The sequence below is a fragment of the Chiloscyllium plagiosum genome, unplaced genomic scaffold (genome assembly GCF_037043375.1).
Source record: "Chiloscyllium plagiosum isolate Xiang-an unplaced genomic scaffold, Cpla_swu_hap1 HiC_scaffold_12, whole genome shotgun sequence".
Classification (NCBI taxonomy): Eukaryota; Metazoa; Chordata; class Chondrichthyes; order Orectolobiformes; family Hemiscylliidae; genus Chiloscyllium; species Chiloscyllium plagiosum.
Window position 1 is genome coordinate 88,683,481 of NW_028270150.1, and position 19,354 is coordinate 88,702,834.

The following is a 19,354-nucleotide window of genomic DNA, read 5'->3' on the forward strand; positions in this document are numbered from 1 at the left end:
CCAGTAACATCCTGGTAAATATTTTCTGAACTCTTTCCAGTTTAATAATATCCTTCCTATAACCAGACCTGCACATAATATTCCAAAAGAGGTAAAGTGTTACTGTGAGCATGTTCAGTGTTTGTATAGTTAACGTCTGCGTAATGTGATTTATTCTGTTTAATTGGAATGTGCACCAGCAGTGTCAGTATGAGTGCATTTAGTGCCGATCTGGTTAATATCTGTGAAAAAATGTACACGCGAGTATCGATTGAGCTGTGAAACGTTTGTAAGTAATCTTCAGAACTTCTGTTATGGAGCCAGCCCGAGGAAATTTTCCCCAGAGTTACACTATCCTGTCACTCCAGATCCATATGTATACCACTCATGCCATGTTTTCTAAATGATCTTTTACTTGGTGGAGACCTGATGCCAAGAACTGGGATTCTGTGATACCACTTTCAGGAGCAGCTGCGATGCAAAACTGAGTGCTTTAAAGAAGATGTCGGGAGGAATTCATGACTTTTAAATACCTGCCTTCAAAGTGAACAAAACTTCAGACCGAACACTGCCAAGTCTTAACAGTTCAGGTAAATTGGATTTTGTCTTATTTTAAATTGAAAGTATATTTGGCATTATTTTTAATCCTTGTGTGAATTAAGATAAATAGCACCATTTGGTCGGAGATGGCCTTAAGTGTGGTGTGGGTTTCAGGGGTATTGGTATATTGGAAGTAATGTTGTGTAGTGGCACAGATGGCTCTCTCTATTGATCACAGCTACTCCTCAGCTCTCACTGTAGATGTGAGCCATAAATCAATGTGTATAGTCGAAACAAGATCAAGATAAAAACTGAGCAAATACAATGCAATCATTTCAACATTCAGCGCATGACTTAGTGCTCATGCACACATATATAGAGCTAGATCAACCAAGGTGTAAATAAAAGATTTCCCATTTAAAGGTTTCAACAGAATATATTAATCTGCTGTAGCAATCGTGTTAACCAATCTGTCACTCATATATTTCTGGATGTGGAAAAAGAATTTGTGACAAAAGAATGTTGTTGCTGCATCTGACTTTATGGAAAAAGTCGGCACTATCACTGTATGTGGTAACAGAAAATGTGCATGAAGACAAAAACAAAAAAATGAAAAAAAAAGTTACTGCAGACAGAAATGCTAGGATGAAGTTTGTGCTGCGGCAGATCACCAGAGTTCAAATTCACAAATTGTTGCTGAGTGTAGCAGATAAATGTCATACACCATAGCCTAATGCAACAGATAACTATAGCATTTCATAGCCTTGTGCACAAGTAACTGTAGTATCTTGTGACCAGTGCAACAGATATGTACAGTACATTGTAGCCTCGTACAACAGATAACTATAGACTATCATAGCATTGTACAACAGATAACTTGTAAATTGAAGCCTTGTGCAGCAGATAATTACAGTACATAATCGGCTAATAAAGCAGACGACTATATTGCATAAGGACCTAGTGAAGCAGATAACTATTATGTAGCAGTAGATCACTATACTGTAATGTAGCCTGGTGTAGCAGATAAATATAGTCCATTGTAACCTAGTGCAGCAGGTAACTATAGTACATCATTTCTTGGTGCAGTGGATGTCTATAGTACATTTTAGCTCAGTGCAGTAGAGTCACAGTGTCATACAGCAGGAAGCAGACTTTTCGGTCCAACTATGCCATGCTGACCAAGTTTCTCAAACTAAACTAGTCCCACTTGCCTGCATTCAGCCCAGTCCCTGTAAACCTTTCCTATTCATGTACCTGTCCAAATGTCTTTTAAATGTTGTGACAAATCTGCATCTATCACTTCCTCAGGTAGTTCAATCCACACACAAACCACCTTCTGCATGAAAAAGTTGCCCCTGAAGTCCCTTTTAAATCTTTCTCCTCTCACCTGAAAAACATGCCCCCTAGTTTTGAACTGCCCTGTCCTGGGAAAGGGTATTCATCTTCTCTGTATCCCTCATGATTTTGGAAACCTCTACCTCCTAAGTTCCACGCCTATCCAGCCTCTCCTGAAAGCTCAAAGCGCCCGTTCCCAGCAGCAGGATGCAGGATCAAAGGGTCATGGGACAAAGGCAGGTATATGGAATCAAGCCATAGATCAGCCACGAAGGGTAGAACAGGATCAAGGGGCTGATTGGCCTCCTGCTGCCCCCATGCTCCTATGTCCACTGCCCCACCTGCATCATGCCCGTCCCAACACTGACGCAACCGCCATTATCAACAACATGAAGAGCTGTGTCTCCCAGCATCCTCACCGACTCCAATCCTCAACCACATGCTCTCAAATGGGGAGTAATGCTTGGCACCCTGCATTCTATGCTTGTCAATCTTTTCTGAACCCTCTCCAATTTAATAATATCCTTCCTATAGCAGGTTGACCAGAACTGTACACAGTACTCCAAAAGGGGCTTCAGCAACATGCTGTACAGCCACAGCATAACATCCTACCTCTGATACTCAGTGGTCTGACCAATGGAGGCAACCGCGCTCAATGCCTTCTTCACCCTGTCGAGCGTTCCAAATATCCACCACCCTTTTGTGTGGAGATGTGCTTCCTAACATCTCTCCTGAACAGTCTGGCTTTCCTCTGTTTCTAGAATCCCCAACCGATGGGAAATAGTTTATCTTTATCTACCCTGTCTTTTCCTCTTAATGCCTTCTTTCAGGCCATCCCATAACCTTCTAAATGCAAAAGAAAACAGGCCTAATTTCTATAATCTGTTCTCATAATTTAAACCTCTGAAGATCAGGTATCATTATGCTATAGTCCCTCCAAGGCCAATATATCCTTCCTAAGGTATGATGCCCAGATCTGCTCGCAGTAATCCAAGAGGCTCTAACCAGGGATTTCTAACTTTTGCATTCTTGTATCCTAGTCATCCAGATTTAAAGGTCAGCATTCCATTAGCTATCTTCATTATTTTCTGTCTCTGTTTGTGGCATTTTAAAGATCTGTGCATCTGAACCCTTCAGTCTCTTTGGACAGCCACTGTATTCAACTTCATGCCATCTAGAAAGTAGCCTGATCGACACCTTTTTCAGATCAGAATTGGTAACAGCACGCTCATTTACACTGAACTCCATCTGCCACAGTTTTGCCCATTCACTTAGTCAAATGAATATCCCTTTATAATTTCATGTTATCATCTACACTTTCTGCAATGCTGCCTCTAACCTTCTGTTACATGACTTTCTATGCCCTTATCCAAGTTGTTAATAAATAATGTGAATAATTCAGGCCACAACAAAGATGCTTGCCGGACACTACTGATCGCCTCCTTCCAACCTGAGTACTTTTCAGAGACAGTAAGCTCCAACAAGTTGACATCTAATTTTTGCGAAGTATGCTTAGTGCTACTCCAGGCATGTTCTCCGCCATTGAACAAAGGTTGATACCTAAATTTGATGGGGGTGAACGGCAGTGTTGAGAATTTACTGGGTCATGAGCTTACAAATCATGGGTGAATACAGTATTGCTCCAGATGGTGACCCACAGCTCAGTTTCAAGTCGATAGATGTATTGGAAATCCTTCCTATTTAACAAGTGAATCAAGGGTTAACAGAAAAGGGTATGAAAGTCAAAGTGAGGAGTGTCAGATCAGCCACGGTCCTACTGAATGGTGCAGCAGGTTCGAGGTCCGAACTGCCGTCTCCAGTTCCTATTTCTTACGATTTAACACAACAACAGTGTCTCAGATCTTATTGCATATGTCTCCCTCCCCACAAGGAATGCACAATGGTCACTCCTGTCAACATTGTGATGGGCAGATGCATTTGCGACAGTTCGAAGATCTGGTCAAGTAGTATTTCACTTCTTTCAGATTCCTCCACACCTATCACAGACCCAACTCTGCAATATGGCCTGGAGCAGCAGATAGCTATGGTGCATCGTAGCTAGTGCCGCAGATAACTATGGAGCATTGTAGCCTGGTGCAGTAGATAACTATAGTACATTGTAGCCTCGTGCAGTAGATAACTATAGTGCATTGTAGTCAAGTGCAGCAGATAACTATAGTGCATTGTAGCCTTAGGCAACAGATACCTATAGCTGAAAATGTGTTGCTGGAAAAGCGCAGCAGGTCAGGCAGCATCCAAGGAGCAGGAGAATCGACGTTTCGGGCGTGAGCCCTTCTTCAGATACCTATAGTGCATTGCAGCCTGGTGCAGCAGATAACTATAGTGCATTGTCGTCCAATGTGGCAGATAACTATGTTGCGTTGTAACCTAGTGCAGCAGATAATTATGGTACATAGTAGCCGAGTGCAGCAGATAACTATAGTGCAATGTGACCAAGTGCAGCAGATAACTATGCGGCATTGTAGCCTAGTGCAGCAGATACCTATGGTGCACTGTATCCTAGTGCGACAGATAACCATAGTGCATTGTAGCCTGGTGCAGGAGATAAAAATAGTGCATTGTCATCCAGTGCAGCAGATAACTATGGGGCATTGTAGTCTGGCACAGCACATAACTATGGTACATTGTAGCATAGTGCAGCAGATAACTATAGTGCATTGTAGCCTAGTGCAGCAGATAACTATAGTGCAATGTGACCTAGTGCAGCAGATAACTATAGTGTATTGTAGCCAAGTGCAACAGATAACTATGGGGCATTGTAGCCGAGTGCAGCAGATAATCATGGTACAGAGTAGCCGACGGCAGCAAATAACTATGGTGCATTGTAGCCTAGTGCAGCACATAATTATGGTAAATAGTAGCCCAGTGCATCAGATAACTGTAATGCATTGTAGCCAAGTGCAGGAGATAACTATGGTGCATTGTAGCCTAGTGCAGCACATAATTATGGTACATAGTAGCCCAGTGCATCAGATAACTGTAATGCATTGTAGCCAAGTGCAGCAGATAACTATGGTGCATTGTAGCCTAGTGCAGCAGATAACTATAGTGCATTGCAGCCCAGTGCAGCAGATAACTATAGTGCATTGTAGACTAGTGCAGCAGATAACTATAGTGCATTGTAGTCAAGTGCAGCAGATAACTATAGTGCATTGTAGCCTAGTGTAGCAGCTAACTATAGTGCATTATAGCCGAGTGCAGCAGATAACTATAGTACATAGTAGCCTAGTGCATCAGATAACTATAGTGTATTGTAGCCAAGTGCAGCAGATAACTATGGTGCATTGTAACCTAGTGCAGCAGATAATTATGGTACATTGTAGCCAAATGCAGCAGATCACTATAGTGCATCAGATAACTATATTGTATTGTAGCCAAGTGCGGCAAATAAGTATGGTGCATTGTAGCCTGGTGCAGCAGATAACAATGGGGCATTGTAGCCAAGTACAACAAATAACTATAGTGCATTGTAGCTGAGTGCAGAAGATAACTACAGGGCATTGCAGCCCAGTGCAGAAGATAACTATAGTCCATTGTAGCCCAGTGCAGTAGATAACTATAGTGGATTGTAGCCCAGTGCAGTAGATAACTATAGTGCATTCTAGCCCAGTGCAGCAGATAACTATAGTGCAGTGTAGCCCAGTGCAGCAGATAACTATAGTGCATTGTAACCTAGTGCAGAAGATAACTATAGTGCATTGTCATCTAGTGCAACAGATAACTATAGTGAATTGTCGCCAAGTGCATCAGATAACTATAGTGCAATGTAGCCTAGTGCAGTAGATAACTATAGTGCATTCTAGCCCAGTGCAGCAGATAACTATAGTGCAGTGTAGCCCAGTGCAGCAGATAACGAGAGTGCATTGTCATCTAGTGCAACAGATAACTATAGTGAATTGTCGCCAAGTGCAGTAGATAACTAGAGTGCATTGTCATCTAGTGCAACAGATAACTACAGTGAATTGTCGCCAAGTGCATCAGATAACTATAGTGCAGTGTAGCCTAGTGCAGTAGAAAACTATAGTGCATTGTAGCCCAGTGCAGCAGGTAACTATAGTGCATTGTAGCCCAGTGCAGTAGATAACTATAGTGCATTGTAACCTAGTGCAGCAGATAACGAGAGTGTATTGTAGCCCAGTGCAGCAGATAACGATAGTGTATTGTAGCCTAGTGCAGCAGATAACTATAGTGCATTGTAGCCCAGTGCAGCAGATAACTATAATGCAGTGTAGCCTAGTGCAGTAGATAACTATAGTGCATTGTCATCTAGAGCAACAGATAACTATAGTGAATTGTCGCCAAGTGCATCAGATAACTATAGTGCAGTGTAGCCTCGTGCAGTAGATAACTATAGTGCATTGTAGCCCAGTGCAGCAGATAACTATAGTGCATTGTAACCTAGTGCAGCAGATAACTATAGTGCATTGTAGCCCAGGGCAGTAGATAACTATAGTGCATTGTAACCTAGTGCAGCAGATAACGAGAGTGTATTGTAGCCTAGTGCAGCAGATAACTATAGTGCATTCTAGCCCAGTGCAGCAGATAACTATAGTGCAGTGTAGCCCAGTGCAGCAGATAACTATAGTGCATTGTAACCTAGTGCAGCAGATAACTATAGTGCATTGTAGCCCAGTGCAGTAGATAACTATAGTGCATTGTAACCTAGTGCAGCAGATAACGAGAGTGTATTGTAGCCCAGTGCAGCAGATAAATATAGTATATTGTAGCCTAGTGCAGCAGATAACTATAGTGCATTCTAGCCCAGTGCAGTAGATAACTAGAGTGTATTGTAGCCCAGTGCAGTAGATAACTATAGTGCATTGTCATCTAGTGCAACAGATAACTATAGTGAATTGATGCCAAGTGTATCAGATAACTATAGTGCAGTGTAGCCTAGTGCAGTAGATAACTATAGTGCATTGTAGCCCAGTGCAGTAGATAACTATAGTGCATTGTCATCTAGTGCAACAGATAACTATAGTGAATTGTCGCCAAGTGCATCAGATAACTATAGTGCAGTGTAGCCTAGTGCAGTAGATAACTATAGTGCATTCTAGCCCAGTGCAGCAGATAACTATAGTGCAGTGTAGCCCAGTGCAGTAAATAACTATAGTGCATTGTCATCTAGTGCAACAGATAACTATAGTGAATTGTCGCCAAGTGCAGCAGATAACTATAGTGCAGTGTAGCCTAGTGCAGTAGATAACTAGAGTGCATTCTAGCCCAGTGCAGCAGGTAACTATAGTGCATTGTAGCCCAGTGCAGTAGATAACTATAGTGCATTGTAACCTAGTGCAGCAGATAACGAGAGTGTATTGCAGCCCAGTGCAGCAGATAACTATAGTGTATTGTAGCCTAGTGCAGCAGATAACTATAGTGCATTGTAGCCCAGTGCAGCAGATAACTATAGTGTATTGCAGCCCAGTGCAGTAGATAACTATAGTGCATTTTAACGTTGTGCCGCAGATAACTACAGTGCATTGTAGCCCAGTACAGTAAATAACTATAGTGCATTGTAACCTAGTGCAGCAGATAACTATAGTGAATTGTCGCCAAGTGCATCAGATAACTATAGTGCAGTGTAGCCTAGTGCAGTAGATAACTAGAGTGCATTCTAGCCCAGTGCAGCAGGTAACTATAGTGCATTGTAGCCCAGTGCAGTAGATAACTATAGTGCATTGTAACCTAGTGCAGCAGATAACGAGAGTGTATTGCAGCCCAGTGCAGCAGATAACTATAGTGTATTGTAGCCTAGTGCAGCAGATAACTATAGTGCATTGTAGCCCAGTGCAGCAGATAACTATAGTGTATTGCAGCCCAGTGCAGTAGATAACTATAGTGCATTTTAACCTTGTGCAGCAGATAACTACAGTGCATTGTAGCCCAGTACAGTAAATAACTATAGTGCATTGTAACCTAGTGCAGCAGATAACTATAGTGCATTGTAGCCAAGTGCAGCAGATAACTATAGTGTATTGCAGCCCAGTGCAGTAGATAACTATAGTGCATTGTAGCCCAGTGCAGCAGATAACTATAGTGCAGTGTAGCGCAGTGCAGCAGATAACTATAGTGCATTGTAACCTAGTGCAGCAGATAACTATAGTGCATTGTAGCCCAGTGCAGTAGATAACTATAGTGCATTGTCATCTAGTGCAACAGATAACTATAGTGAATTGTCGCCAAGTGCATCAGATAACTATAGTACATTGTAGCCCAGTGCAGTAGATAACTATAGTGCATTCTAGCCCAGTGCAGCAGATAACTATAGTGCAGTGTAGCCCAGTGCAGCAGATAACTATAGTGCATTGTAGCCTAGTGCAGTAGATAACTATAGTGCATTGTAGCCCAGTGCAGTAGACAACTATAGTGCATTGTCATCTAGTGCAACAGATAACTATAGTGAATTGTCGCCAAGTGCATCAGATAACTATAGTGCAGTGTAGCCTAGTGCAGTAGAAAACTATAGTGCATTGTAGCCCAGTGCAGCAGGTAACTATAGTGCATTGTAGCCCAGTGCAGTAGATAACTATAGTGCATTGTAACCTAGTGCAGCAGATAACGAGAGTGTATTGTAGCCCAGTGCAGCAGATAACGATAGTGTATTGTAGCCTAGTGCAGCAGATAACTATAGTGCATTGTAGCCCAGTGCAGCAGATAACTATAGTGCAGTGTAGCCTAGTGCAGTAGAAAACTATAGTGCATTGTAGCCCAGTGCAGCAGGTAACTATAGTGCATTGTAGCCCAGTGCAGTAGATAACTATAGTGCATTGTAACCTAGTGCAGCAGATAACGAGAGTGTATTGTAGCCCAGTGCAGCAGATAACGATAGTGTATTGTAGCCTAGTGCAGCAGATAACTATAGTGCATTGTAGCCCAGTGCAGCAGATAACTATAATGCAGTGTAGCCTAGTGCAGTAGATAACTATAGTGCATTGTCATCTAGAGCAACAGATAACTATAGTGAATTGTCGCCAAGTGCATCAGATAACTATAGTGCAGTGTAGCCTCGTGCAGTAGATAACTATAGTGCATTGTAGCCCAGTGCAGCAGATAACTATAGTGCATTGTAACCTAGTGCAGCAGATAACTATAGTGCATTGTAGCCCAGGGCAGTAGATAACTATAGTGCATTGTAACCTAGTGCAGCAGATAACGAGAGTGTATTGTAGCCTAGTGCAGCAGATAACTATAGTGCATTCTAGCCCAGTGCAGCAGATAACTATAGTGCAGTGTAGCCCAGTGCAGCAGATAACTATAGTGCATTGTAACCTAGTGCAGCAGATAACTATAGTGCATTGTAGCCCAGTGCAGTAGATAACTATAGTGCATTGTAACCTAGTGCAGCAGATAACGAGAGTGTATTGTAGCCCAGTGCAGCAGATAAATATAGTATATTGTAGCCTAGTGCAGCAGATAACTATAGTGCATTCTAGCCCAGTGCAGTAGATAACTAGAGTGTATTGTAGCCCAGTGCAGTAGATAACTATAGTGCATTGTCATCTAGTGCAACAGATAACTATAGTGAATTGATGCCAAGTGTATCAGATAACTATAGTGCAGTGTAGCCTAGTGCAGTAGATAACTATAGTGCATTGTAGCCCAGTGCAGTAGATAACTATAGTGCATTGTCATCTAGTGCAACAGATAACTATAGTGAATTGTCGCCAAGTGCATCAGATAACTATAGTGCAGTGTAGCCTAGTGCAGTAGATAACTATAGTGCATTCTAGCCCAGTGCAGCAGATAACTATAGTGCAGTGTAGCCCAGTGCAGTAAATAACTATAGTGCATTGTCATCTAGTGCAACAGATAACTATAGTGAATTGTCGCCAAGTGCAGCAGATAACTATAGTGCAGTGTAGCCTAGTGCAGTAGATAACTAGAGTGCATTCTAGCCCAGTGCAGCAGGTAACTATAGTGCATTGTAGCCCAGTGCAGTAGATAACTATAGTGCATTGTAACCTAGTGCAGCAGATAACGAGAGTGTATTGCAGCCCAGTGCAGCAGATAACTATAGTGTATTGTAGCCTAGTGCAGCAGATAACTATAGTGCATTGTAGCCCAGTGCAGCAGATAACTATAGTGTATTGCAGCCCAGTGCAGTAGATAACTATAGTGCATTTTAACGTTGTGCCGCAGATAACTACAGTGCATTGTAGCCCAGTACAGTAAATAACTATAGTGCATTGTAACCTAGTGCAGCAGATAACTATAGTGAATTGTCGCCAAGTGCATCAGATAACTATAGTGCAGTGTAGCCTAGTGCAGTAGATAACTAGAGTGCATTCTAGCCCAGTGCAGCAGGTAACTATAGTGCATTGTAGCCCAGTGCAGTAGATAACTATAGTGCATTGTAACCTAGTGCAGCAGATAACGAGAGTGTATTGCAGCCCAGTGCAGCAGATAACTATAGTGTATTGTAGCCTAGTGCAGCAGATAACTATAGTGCATTGTAGCCCAGTGCAGCAGATAACTATAGTGTATTGCAGCCCAGTGCAGTAGATAACTATAGTGCATTTTAACCTTGTGCAGCAGATAACTACAGTGCATTGTAGCCCAGTACAGTAAATAACTATAGTGCATTGTAACCTAGTGCAGCAGATAACTATAGTGCATTGTAGCCAAGTGCAGCAGATAACTATAGTGTATTGCAGCCCAGTGCAGTAGATAACTATAGTGCATTGTAGCCCAGTGCAGCAGATAACTATAGTGCAGTGTAGCGCAGTGCAGCAGATAACTATAGTGCATTGTAACCTAGTGCAGCAGATAACTATAGTGCATTGTAGCCCAGTGCAGTAGATAACTATAGTGCATTGTCATCTAGTGCAACAGATAACTATAGTGAATTGTCGCCAAGTGCATCAGATAACTATAGTACATTGTAGCCCAGTGCAGTAGATAACTATAGTGCATTCTAGCCCAGTGCAGCAGATAACTATAGTGCAGTGTAGCCCAGTGCAGCAGATAACTATAGTGCATTGTAGCCTAGTGCAGTAGATAACTATAGTGCATTGTAGCCCAGTGCAGTAGACAACTATAGTGCATTGTCATCTAGTGCAACAGATAACTATAGTGAATTGTCGCCAAGTGCATCAGATAACTATAGTGCAGTGTAGCCTAGTGCAGTAGAAAACTATAGTGCATTGTAGCCCAGTGCAGCAGGTAACTATAGTGCATTGTAGCCCAGTGCAGTAGATAACTATAGTGCATTGTAACCTAGTGCAGCAGATAACGAGAGTGTATTGTAGCCCAGTGCAGCAGATAACGATAGTGTATTGTAGCCTAGTGCAGCAGATAACTATAGTGCATTGTAGCCCAGTGCAGCAGATAACTATAGTGCAGTGTAGCCTAGTGCAGTAGATAACTATAGTGCATTGTCATCTAGTGCAACAGATAACTATAGTGAATTGTCGCCAAGTGCATCAGATAACTATAGTGCAGTGTAGCTTAGTGCAGTAGATAACTATAGTGCATTCTAGCCCAGTGCAGCAGATAACTATAGTGCAGTGTAGCCCAGTGCAGCAGATAACTATAGTGCATTGCAACCTAGTGCAGCAGATAACTATAGTGCAGTGTAGCCCAGTGCAGTAGATAACTATAGTGCATTGTAACCTAGTGCAGCAGATAACTATAGTGCATTGTAGCCCATTGCAGTAGATAACTATAGTGCATTGTAACCTAGAGCAGCAGATAACGAGAGTGTATTGTAGCCCAGTGCAGCAGATAACTATAGTGTATTGTAGCCTAGTGCAGTAGATAACTATAGTGCATTCTAGCCCAGTGCAGCAGATAACTATAGTGCAGTGTAGCCCAGTGCAGTAGATAACTATAGTGCAGTGTAGCCCAGTGCAGTAGATAACTATAGTGTATTCTAGCCCAGTGCAGCAGATAACTATAGTGCATTGTAACCTAGTGCAGCAGATAACTATAGAGCATTGTAGCCCAGTGCAGTAGATAACTATAGTGCATTGTAACCTAGTGCAGCAGATAACGAGAGTGTATTGTAGCCCAGTGCAGCAGAAAACTATAGTGTATTGTAGCCTAGTGCAGCAGATAACTATAGTGCATTCTAGCCCAGTGCAGTAGATAACTAGAGTGTATTGTAGCCCAGTGCAGTAGATAACTATAGTGCATTTTAACCTTGTGCAGCAGATAACTATAGTGCATTGTAGCCCAGTACAGTAAATAACTATAGTGCATTGTAACCTAGTGCAGCAGATAACGATAGTGCATTGTAGCCCAGTGCAGTAGATAACTATAGTGCATTGTAACCTAGTGCAGCAGATAACGAGAGTGTATTGTAGCCCAGTGCAGCAGATAACTATAGTGTATTGTAGCCTAGTGCAGCAGATAACTATAGTGCAGTGTAGCCCAGTGCAGCAGATAACTATAGTGCATTGTAGCCCAGTGCAGTAGATAACTATAGTGCATTGTAACCTAGTGCAGCTGATAACTATAGTGCATTGTCGCCCAGTGCAGTAGATAACTATAGTGCATTGTAACCTAGTGCAGCAGATAACGAGAGTGTGTTGTAGCCCAGTGCAGCAGATAACTATAGTGTATTGTAGCCTAGTGCAGCAGATAACGATAGTGCATTCTAGCCTAGTGCAGCAGATAACTATAGTGCATTCTAGCCCAGTGCAGTAGATAACTACAGTGTATTGTAGCCCAGTGCAGTAGATAACTATAGTGCATTTTAACCTTGTGCAGCAGATAACTATAGTGCATTGTAGCCCAGTACAGTAAATAACTATAGTGCATTGTGACCTCGTGCAGCAGATAACTATAGTGCATTGTAGCCCAGTGCAGTAGATAACTATAGTGCATTGTAACCTAGTGCAGCAGATAACGAGAGTGTATTGTAGCCCAGTGCAGCAGATAACTATAGTGTATTGTAGCCTAGTGCAGCAGATAACGAGAGTGTATTGTAGCCTAGTGCAGCAGATAACTATAGTGCATTCTAGCCCAGTGCAGCAGATAACTATAGTGCAGTGTAGCCCAGTGCAGCAGATAACTATAGTGCATTTTAACCTAGTGCAGCAGATAACTATAGTGCATTGTAGCCCAGTGCAGTAGATAACTATAGTGCATTGTAACCTAGTGCAGCAGATAACGAGAGTGTATTGTAGCCCAGTGCAGCAGATAACTATAGTGTATTGTAGCCTAGTGCAGCAGATAACTATAGTGCATTCTAGCCCAGTGCAGTAGATAACTATAGTGTATTGTAGCCCAGTGCAGTAGATAACTATAGTGCATTTTAACCTTGTGCAGCAGATAACTATAGTGCATTGTAGCCCAGTACAGTAAATAACTATAGTGCATTGTAACCTAGTGCAGCAGATAACTATAGTGCATTGTAGCCCAGTGCAGTAGATAACTATAGTGCATTGTAACCTAGTGCAGCAGATAACGAGAGTGTATTGTAGCCTAGTGCAGCAGATAACTATAGTGTATTGTAGCCTAGTGCAGCAGATAACTATAGTGCATTCTAGCATAGTGCAGTAGATAATTAGAGTGTATTGTAGCCCAGTGCAGTAGATAACTATAGTGCATTTTAACCTTGTGCAGCAGATAACTATAGTGCATTGTAGCCCAGGACAGTAAATAACTATAGTGCATTGTAGCCTAGTGCAACAGATAACTATAGTGCATTGTAACCTAGTGCAGCAGATAACTATAGTGCATTGTAGCCTTGTGCAGTAGATAACTATAGTGCATTGTAACCGAGTGCAGCAGATAACGAGAGTGTATTGTAGCCCAGCGCAGCAGATAACTATAGTGTATTGTAGCCTAGTGCAGCAGATAACTATAGTGCATTGTAACCTAGTGCAGCAGATAACTATAGTGTATTGTAGCTGAGTGCAGTACATAACTATAGTGTATTGTAGCCCAGTGCAGCAGATAACTGTAGTGTATTGTAGCCTAGTGCAGTAGATATCTATAGTGTATTGTAGCCCAGTGCAGCAGATACCTATAGTGTATTGTAGCCCAGTGCAGCAGATAACTATAGAGTATTGTAGCCTAGTGCAGTAGATAACTATAGTGTATTGTAGCCCAGTGCAGCAGGTAACTCTTGTGTATTGTAGCCCAGTGCAGTAGGTAACTATCGTGTATTGTTGTCTAGTGCAGTAGATAACTATAGTGTATTGTAGCCCAGTGCAGCAGATAACTAAAGTGTATTGTAGCCTAGTGCAGTTGATAACTATTGTGTATTGTAGACTAGTGCAGTAGATAAGTGTAGTGCATTGTAGCCACGTGCAGCAGATAACTATAGAGTATTGTAGCCCAGTCCAGTAGATAACTATAGTGTATTGTAGCCCAGTGCATCAGAAAACTTTAGTGCATTGTAGCCTAGTGCAGTAGATAACTATAGTGCATTGTAACCTAGTGCAGCAGATAATTATAGTGTATTGTAGCCCAGTGCAGCAGATAACTATAGTGTATTGTAGCCCAGTGTAGTAGATAACTATAGTGCATTGTAGCCTTGTGCAGCAGATGGCTATAGTGCATTGTAGCCCAGTGCAGTAGATAACTGTAATGCATTGTAGCTTAGTGCATCAGATAACTATAGTGCATTGTAGCCCAGTGCAGTAGATAACTATAGTGCATTGTAACCTAGTGCAGCAGATAACTGTAGTGCATTGTAGCTTAGTGCATCAGATAACTATAGCGCATTGTAGCACAGTGCAGTAGATAAGTATAGTGCATTGTAGCCCAGTGCAGTAGATAACTGTAGTGCATTGTAGCTTAGTGCATCAGATAACTATAGTGCATTGTAGCCCAGTGCAGTAGATAACTATAGTGCATTGTAACCTAGTGCAGCAGATAACTGTAGTGCATTCTAGCCTAGTGCAGCAGATAACTATAGTGCATTGTAGCCACGTGCAGCAGATAACGATAGTGCATTGTAGCCTCGTGCATCAAATGACTATAGTGCATTGTAGCCCAGTGCAGTAGATTACTATACTGCATTGTAGCCTCGTGCAGCAGATAACTATAGTGTATTGTAGCCAAGTGCAGTAGATAACTATAGTGTATTCTAGCCCAGTGCAGCTGATAACTATAGTGCATTGTAGCCGAGTGCAACAGATAACTATAGTGCATTGTAGCCTAGCACAGCAGATAACTATAATGTATTGTAGCCTCGTGCAGTAGATAACTATAGTGCATTGTAGCCTCGTGCGGCAGATAAGTATAGTGCATTGTAGCCCATTCCAGCAGATAACTATAGTGCATTTTAACCTTGTGCAGCAGATAACTTTAGTGCATTGTAGCCCAGTACAGTAAATAACTATAGTGCATTGTAGCCTCGTGCAACAGATAACTATAGTGCATTGTAACCTAGTGCAGCAGATAACTACAGTGCATTGTAACCCAGTGCAGCAGATAACTATAGTGCATTCTAGCCCAGTGCAGTAGATATCTAGAGTGTATTGTAGCCCAGTGCAGTAGATAACTATAGTGCATTTTAACCTTGTGCAGCAGATAACTATAGTGCATTGTAGCCCAGTACAGTAAATAACTATAGTGCATTGTGACCTCGTGTAGCAGATAACTATAGTGCATTGTAGCCCAGTGCAGTAGATAACTATAGTGCATTGTAACCTAGTGCAGCAGATAACGAGAGTGTATTGTAGCCCAGTGCAGCAGATAACTATAGTGTATTGTAGCCTAGTGCAGCAGATAACTATAGTGCATTCTAGCCCAGTGCAGTAGATAACTAGAGTGTATTGTAGCCCAGTGCAGTAGATAACTAGAGTGCATTTTAACCTTGTGCAGCAGATAACTACAGTACATTGTAGCCCAGTACAGCAGATAACTATAGTGCAGTGTAGCCTAGTGCAGTAGATAACTATAGTGCATTCTAGCCCAGTGCAGCAGATAACTATAGTGCAGTGTAGCCCAGTGCAGCAGATAACTATAGTGCATTGTCATCTAGTGCAACAGATAACTATAGTGAATTGTCGCCAAGTGCATCAGATAACTATAGTGCAGTGTAGCCTAGTGCAGTAGATAACTATAGTGCATTCTAGCCCAGTGCAGCAGGTAACTATAGTGCATTGTAGCCCAGTGCAGTAGATAACTATAGTGCATTGTAACCTAGTGCAGCAGATAACGAGAGTGTATTGTAGCCCAGTGCAGCAGATAACTATAGTGTATTGTAGCCTAGTGCAGCAGATAACTATAGTGCATTGTAGCCCAGTGCAGCAGATAACTATAGTGCAGTGTAGCCTAGTGCAGTAGATAACTATAGTGCATTGTCATCTAGTGCAACAGATAACTATAGTGAATTGTCGCCAAGTGCATCAGATAACTATAGTGCAGTGTAGCCTCGTGCAGTAGATAACTATAGTGCAGTGTAGCCCAGTGCAGCAGATAACTATAGTGCATTGTAACCTAGTGCAGCAGATAACTATAGTGCATTGTAGCCCAGTGCAGTAGATAACTATCGTGCAGTGTAGCCTAGTGCAGCAGATAACTATCGTGCATTCTAGCCCAGTGCAGCAGATAACTATAGTGCAGTGTAGCCCAGTGCAGCAGATAACTATAGTGCATTGTAACCTAGCGCAGCAGATAATGAGAGTGTATTGTAGCCCAGTGCAGCAGATAACTATAGTTTATTGTAGCCTAGTGCAGCAGATAACTATAGTGCATTCTAGCCCAGTGCAGTAGATAACTAGAGTGTATTGTAGCCCAGTGCAGTAGATAACTATAGTGCATTTTAACCTTGTGCAGCAGATAAATATAGTTCATTGTAGCCCAGTACAGTAAATAACTATAGTGCATTGTAACCTAGTGCAGCAGATAACTATAGTGCATTGTAGCCCAGTGCAGCAGATAACTATAGAGCATTGTAACCTAGTGCAGCAGATAACGAGAGTGTATTGTAGCCCAGTGTAGCAGATAACTATAGTGTATTGTAGCCTAGTGCAGCAGATAACTATAGTGCATTCTAGCCCAGTGCAGTAGATAACTAGAGTGTATTGTAGCCCAGTGCAGTAGATAACTATAGTGCATTTTAACCTTGTGCAGCAGATAACTATAGTGCATTGTAGCCCAGTACAGTAAATAACTATAGTGCATTGTAACCTAGTGCAACAGATAACTATAGTGAATTGTCGCCAAGTGCATCAGATAACTATAGTGCAGTGTAGCCTAGTGCAGTAGATAACTATAGTGCATTCTAGCCCAGTGCAGCAGGTAACTATAGTGCATTGTAGCCCAGTGCAGTAGATAACTATAGTGCATTGTAACCTAGTGCAGCAGATAACGAGAGTGTATTGTAGCCCAGTGCAGCAGATAACTATAGTGTATTGTAGCCTAGTGCAGCAGATAACTATAGTGTATTGTAGCCCAGTGCAGCAGGTAACTCTTGTGTATTGTAGCCCAGTGCAGTAGGTAACTATCGTGTATTGTTGTCTAGTGCAGTAGATAACTATAGTGTATTGTAGCCCAGTGCAGCAGATAACTAAAGTGTATTGTAGCCTAGTGCAGTTGATAACTATTGTGTATTGTAGACTAGTGCAGTAGATAAGTGTAGTGCATTGTAGCCACGTGCAGCAGATAACTATAGAGTATTGTAGCCCAGTCCAGTAGATAACTATAGTGTATTGTAGCCCAGTGCATCAGAAAACTTTAGTGCATTGTAGCCTAGTGCAGTAGATAACTATAGTGCATTGTAACCTAGTGCAGCAGATAATTATAGTGTATTGTAGCCCAGTGCAGCAGATAACTATAGTGTATTGTAGCCCAGTGTAGTAGATAACTATAGTGCATTGTAGCCTTGTGCAGCAGATGGCTATAGTGCATTGTAGCCCAGTGCAGTAGATAACTGTAGTGCATTGTAGCTTAGTGCATCAGATAACTATAGTGCATTGTAGCCCAGTGCAGTAGATAACTATAGTGCATTGTAACCTAGTGCAGCAGATAACTGTAGTGCATTGTAGCTTAGTGCATCAGATAACTATAGCGCATTGTAGCACAGTGCAGTAGATAAGTATAGTGCATTGTAGCCCAGTGCAGTAGATAACTGTAGTGCATTGTAGCTTAGTGCATCAGATAACTATAGTGCATTGTAGCCCAGTGCAGTAGATAACTATAGTGCATTGTAACCTAGTGCAGCAGATAACTGTAGTGCATTCTAGCCTAGTGCAGCAGATAACTATAGTGCATTGTAGCCACGTGCAGCAGATAACGATAGTGCATTGTAGCCTCGTGCATCAAATGACTATAGTGCATTGTAGCCCAGTGCAGTAGATTACTATACTGCATTGTAGCCTCGTGCAGCAGATAACTATAGTGTATTGTAGCCAAGTGCAGTAGATAACTATAGTGTATTCTAGCCCAGTGCAGCTGATAACTATAGTGCATTGTAGCCGAGTGCAACGTATAACTATAGTGCATTGTAGCCTAGCACAGCGGATAACTATAATGTATTGTAGCCTCGTGCAGTAGATAACTATAGTGCATTCTAGCCCAGTGCAACAGATAACTATAGTGCATTGTAGCCTAGTGCAGCAGATAACTATAATGTATTGTAGCCTCGTGCAGTAGATAACTATAGTGCATTGTAGCCTCGTGCGGCAGATAAGTATAGTGCATTGTAGCCCAGTCCAGCAGATAACTATAGTGCATTTTAACCTTGTGCAGCAGATAACTTTAGTGCATTGTAGCCCAGTACAGTAAATAACTATAGTGCATTGTAGCCTCGTGCAACAGATAACTATAGTGCATTGTAACCTAGTGCAGCAGATAACTACAGTGCATTGTAACCCAGTGCAGCAGATAACTATAGTGCATTCTAGCCCAGTGCAGTAGATATCTAGAGTGTATTGTAGCCCAGTGCAGTAGATAACTATAGTGCATTTTAACCTTGTGCAGCAGATAACTATAGTGCATTGTAGCCCAGTACAGTAAATAACTATAGTGCATTGTGACCTCGTGCAGCAGATAACTATAGTGCATTGTAGCCCAGTGCAGTAGATAACTATAGTGCATTGTAACCTAGTGCAGCAGATAACGAGAGTGTATTGTAGCCCAGTGCAGCAGATAACTATAGTGTATTGTAGCCTAGTGCAGCAGATAACTATAGTGCATTCTAGCCCAGTGCAGTAGATAACTAGAGTGTATTGTAGCCCAGTGCAGTAGATAACTAGAGTGCATTTTAACCTTGTGCAGCAGATAACTACAGTGCATTGTAGCCCAGTACAGTAAATAACTATAGTGCATTGTAGCCTAGTGCAACAGATAACTATAGTGCATTGTCATCTAGTGCAACAGATAACTATAGTGAATTGTCGCCAAGTGCATCAGATAACTATAGTGCAGTGTAGCCTAGTGCAGTAGATAACTATAGTGCATTCTAGCCCAGTGCAGCAGATAACTATAGTGCAGTGTAGCCCAGTGCAGCAGATAACTATAGTGCATTGTCATCTAGTGCAACAGATAACTATAGTGAATTGTCGCCAAGTGCATCAGA

The 19,354-nt window shown here is 42.0% G+C and overlaps 1 protein-coding gene across 2 annotated transcripts in view; it reads left to right on the top strand.

Moving 5' to 3' along the window:
• The first annotated feature begins 202 nt into the window (after positions 1 to 202).
• The window catches only part of LOC122554936 (5-hydroxytryptamine receptor 2A-like), a 619,268-nt gene continuing 600,116 nt past the window's right edge, over positions 203 to 19,354 (top strand). For both annotated transcript variants that reach the window (XM_087993034.1, XM_087993033.1), the window contains exon 1: positions 203 to 569. The gene's annotated coding sequence lies outside the window, so the exon portion shown is untranslated. The remainder of the gene's footprint in view (positions 570 to 19,354) is intronic.